General features: G+C 39.9%; 1 protein-coding gene across 3 annotated transcripts in view; it reads left to right on the top strand.

Moving 5' to 3' along the window:
• LOC125043141 (protein Wnt-5b-like) overlaps positions 1-5,000 on the top strand; it is a 657,155-nt gene that overhangs the window by 268,119 nt on the left and 384,036 nt on the right. Inside the window, exon 1 of one of the 3 annotated variants that reach the window (XM_047639110.1) lies at positions 4,643-4,789. The exons of the other annotated variants lie outside the window; for them this stretch is intronic. The gene's annotated coding sequence lies outside the window, so the exon portion shown is untranslated. Of the gene's footprint in view, positions 1-4,642; positions 4,790-5,000 lie in introns of those variants that run through there. 3 annotated transcript variants of the gene reach the window in all.

Raw genomic sequence — 5,000 nt, forward strand, 5'->3', positions numbered from 1 at the left:
ATGTCTTTCGTCTTCCATATTCCCTTGTCAATTTATTTACTTACTTATTTTGTTTATCACATGTAAGCATTGCTAATGATAACAAAACCTGGTGCACTATATACGTCATGTATGTAAACTATATTATTTTATCATTATTATGTAATTTATATATACTCCTTAAAGAAATATTTATAATAATTGATACAAATAATTATATGATTTGTAAATACTCACTAAATAAACATAGGCAACATAGTTTTCACATACCTGATACTAATAATTACACGATACATACACTTACAAAAGAAACATAAACAATAAATTTCTTTTCATCTCAACGGACCCTCCCCCCCCAAAAAAAAAGAAAAATAATAATAAAAAAAAAAAAAATGATAATGATAATATTAATTTCTATATTTTCAGGTAAGTCACCGACACGATGATCACCTTCGCACCGTAGTAAGTGAAGCACGACTGGTTTTCACTGTTTATTAAGTTGATGTTTTATGAGGGGGGATTTAGTTATGATCCTGAGGCATCAATCGTGTGATTTTTATCTTAAGTATTATTGAAGATTGCTTCATAAGAGCTGGATGTTCTCGAGGTAAAGGAACATGTTATTAGGCGTGAGGGATGGAGATAGAGAGGAAGAGAGGGATAGAGGAAGAGAGGGATAGAGGAAGAGAGGGATAGAGGAAGAGGGAGATAGAGAAGGAGGGTGGGTTACAGGGGGAAAGAGGGTGGGAGAAGGGAGATAGGAGGAAGGAGAGGGAGGGGGAGAAGGAGGAGGAGAGGAAGAAAAATCGGGGGAAAGAGAGTGAAGAAGAAAACGGTCGGAAGGGGGAGAGGGAAAGGGGGAAAGAAAAGGAGAGGAGAGGAAGAGGAAAAATGAGGAGGAGAAGGAGAAGAAGAATAAGAGGAAAAATGAGGAGGGGAAAGGAAAGAAGAAGAAGAAGAGGAAAAGGAGAGGGAGAGGAAGAGGTGGAGGAAGAGAAAGAAAAAGAGATAGTTGAAAAAGGAGAGAAATGGGAATAAGAAAAGGGAGAGGAAGAGAAAGAGGGAGAGGAGAAGGGAGAAGGAGAAGCAGAGGGGGAAGGAGAGAGAGAGGGAGAGAGAGGAGAGAGAGAGAGAGAGAGAGAGGAGAGAGAGAGAGAGAAGGAGAGAGAGAGAGAGAGAGAGAGAGAAGGAGAAGGAGAAGGAATAGAAGTGGAAAAGAAATGGAAAGGGAGAAAAAAAAAGATTAATTGGAGAAAAAAGAAAGGGAAAGGAAACTGACAAACAGAGAGTGGCGGGAAGGTAAGTATCTTTTCCAAAAGCTACACATAGAACACTAGAGAAAGGTGACTCGCTGACACGATACAGGGAAGAGGCTAGTGTATCCTCCCACAGCTTCCCAAATGCCTTCACAGCAAGCCTCAGATGTTTAGCACCGTCCTCCAGACATGCATCAGATCACCCTATCAGCAGGAGGTCCATTACTGCACCTCGAGAGTAACAAGCAGAGAGTGAGCAGGTGGGTTCCTCGCCTCTCCACACCAGCCCTCATAAACTGGGTTGTGTCAGGTCAGCGTAACATACACTCGGACACCACTTCCACCTGCTGTAGTGTCTCACGATCCTCCTTCATCATGTAGCCTCTCCTGACGGGGGAGTAGGAGGGCTGACGGGGAGAAGGGGCTCCGGGTTAGGACGTGGGAGTGTCTAACTGTTACCGCAGGATTTTTTCCTTTAATTAGGGGTAGAGGTAGATGGTAAAGGTGTTTCTATTGTCTTGATTTTCATTTACTGGCGTAAAGGAAATGAATAAATTTTGCGTCACGAATGCATGAGTTTTGAAAATATCCCCAAAATGATTAAAATACTTTAAGACGAAGTAATAACAAACATTACCTCAGTCAGGTACTTGCCAAGTCACTTAACCTAAGTATGAAGTCATCCTTAAATAGAGAAGTGATTACGCGAGTGGACCAAGCACACTCCTTGTGGGGACGTCTTCAGAGTGTGAGAAAGATGGAAGGCTGCCAGGCGTTACCCCAGCGTGCGCCCCGACAGGAATGTCTGGAGAGTCATTCCAAGTTTAGATGGCGCGAAAGGTAACGCACGCCATAACAGTAATGTGTTGAGATTTTTTTTTTTTTTTTTTTTTTTTTTTTTAGTGTGGTGAGATCTAATAGGCATCAAGGTGGCACAAACATCAGGGAGTCTTGTATCTGTTCTGTCCTACTTAACATTCGAACAGGCTGGACATTGTAAAAGCAAACATAATCTCAGATTGATCTCTAACATTTTTTTCTGTCTCCTGGAAGCCAAAAGCCTTCTCTTCAGGTTGCGAATGCGCATGCAGATGTCCACTTCCAAACACTTATTCACAAAGATATATCTAAAGCCGAACGTAAATACCGGTAAAGATGTGCTTGCAACTAGATGCATGTTTATATAAGCGGAGAAAGACAATGAAAGGCAGAATGAGGAATTTAAAAAGAGAAGAAGAAAAAAAGTGCTACGAGGGAGACTGGCCAGGCGTCACTAGGGTCTTCGGGGAAGGATAACTTGATGGGATCTTGACACTTGTAGCTGCTGTGGCATTTTTATAGTTCTTACGTGACTGTAAACAGACTAAGGCGCGCCCGTATCCTCTCCCGAGCGGCGCAAGAGATAAAATGTCATGGGCCTTATATTTTCTGACCTTCCCCGTGTCTCATGTTGTTCCTTTCCCCTATGACTCAAGGAAGACTCATTCCATGACTCACCCTTGCTTACGTATCCACGAACCACACGTTCTTACTCATTAATATTCATTCGTTCCTCGTGATATACGGCAGCATAACCTGACTCATGATCCGAACCTACTTTTAAATGGCGCTCATGAATTATTAATTGCATTTTCACCCTTGCTCATGACTTACGACAATTTACCATGCGACCCACATCCCACATTTCCTATTAACGAGCCCAAGGCACATTTCTAGGCCACAAACATTTTTGCATAGCTTTGATTTGTTCTTGCATTTTCCCAAAAGTCCTTTAACCTAATCACTTCCGAAGCATTCCTAATGGAAAACCTTTATAGTTGCTTATCAAAAAGTTGATATGGGTTAGTGTTATTCTTGTAATTTAATGGTATTACCATATGGCTAATCACTAAATGTAATTACTCTGAATCTACGGCAATGGAAGATTCAAAGAAAAGGTCCGTTGTCTCCACTCGTTTGCTCCATCGGTATGATCGATTCTTTTCATCTTTTCTAGTTTCTTGCCTCTTTATTTTCAAAGCCCGATATATTAACTTATCTATTCATGGATTAGCCGTCTGTTATCCGCAGGACATCCGTGGCTGACATCCCAATAAAGTGCAAGACAGACACCACATGGTATCCTCGTTGTTAGCAAGGCATCCACGAAGTACTCAAAACAGACCATTCAAAAAAATCAAAGCTTCTTGTTTACAGTTCTGGCTCTCCTAAGATTGGACGCAGTTGGCTGTAGTCAAAGACCAACGTAAAGAATGGAATTGGTCAGCTGAAATCTGCGAAATATGAAGATAACAAGAAACGACCTCAAAATAATAAACATAAACATTGCAACAAGACTTACCTTGTTACATGTACAGAAGCAAGAAATTCTGTACATGACCTAAATGTAACTAGACTTGCTCTAAATCTCTGTCTACATATTAGTTACCACAAAACAAGTGTCCTGCCCTTTCGCAAAAGCCGCGATACGCTCCACCCTGTATGCCAGCCTGGAGTCATAACACAGGCTGTTGGAGTAGGTGGCTGTTGGGGAAGAAAAATTGTGACAATGATGATGATGATGGCGATGACAGGCGTGGTTTAGAATGACTTGACATAGCTAACACTTAATGCCTCGTAAGATTAAGGAGCAGAAAGATTTCTTCTCGTGAGCTTAAAAAGGCGGAGTAAAGAATGCTTTTGGTCTGTGGTCGCTCGCTCTTTCTTCGTCGATATTTTTCTCATTTTTTGTACGTTTGTACTACTGTGAAATGTGCAATTTTCATGTGGTAGGGGCTAATCACGGTCCGTTTATCAAATCGGTTGCTTTCTAAATTTAGTTATACTGCCTGCACATTTGTATATACATATACTCAAAGAGAGAGAGAGAGAGACAGAGAATGTGATGTTCCTTTACAACAAAAATAATATCAGTTGCAACAAACACATCATCTTTATTTCATGCAGATAGGCCTACATCTGATGAACGATGTCATTTTGCTTTCCTTTCATGTATTTTCATTTCTTCTCATGTATAACATCATAATCAGACTGACAATATATGATTATCCATTGTCGATGAAACTCGAGACAATCCGTCAAATTATATAACTTTTCGATTACCTTCCGTCGGCGGATAGTTCTGGATGTTGCCGATAGAGCGCGCAGTGAACTTCCTCCTTCATTATCGTTACGAAAGTGAGAATAATCAATTATGTTTATCGCGAAATATCTCTTTTAATCTAAATACTGGAAATGCTAGGATGATATGTGTTAAAGATTAGTGCGTTGCAGTTACAATTAAACTTGATTAGAAGCTAGAAAATGACTCGTTTTCACGGAAAAGTGAAAAAGTCCTTCGGCAGTAGAAACGTATGGTTCCACGACCTGTGATTCCAAAACAAACATCGAGAACATTCTTTAAGAAAAAAATAAAATATGTAGGAGAACAGAGGCCTTAAGTTGTCATGTTTTATTAGATATCTATATGGAAAATAGAGTACAGCTGTACCTTGGTGATAGAAAGGAGAAATGAATTTCGAATTTTGCAAGCTTTGTGGTTCTTTGTCGTGTTGGTAAGTATTTTAAAATAGTGTAGAATGCTAATGCACTCCGTTTATTTATTTATTTATTTATTCTCTATCCCTCTATGTCAGCGTTACTGATTATGTGAGTTTAATGATAGTTAACACATTTTACCGCGTGGCAGCAGATGTCTGTCTTGTAATTTATTTTGTTTACTTACCTTTTTTAATCGTTTGTTTTCGTTGTCGAAATTTATTGCTT

The sequence above is a fragment of the Penaeus chinensis genome, chromosome 33 (assembly GCF_019202785.1).
Source record: "Penaeus chinensis breed Huanghai No. 1 chromosome 33, ASM1920278v2, whole genome shotgun sequence".
NCBI classification, from domain to species: Eukaryota; Metazoa; Arthropoda; class Malacostraca; order Decapoda; family Penaeidae; genus Penaeus; species Penaeus chinensis.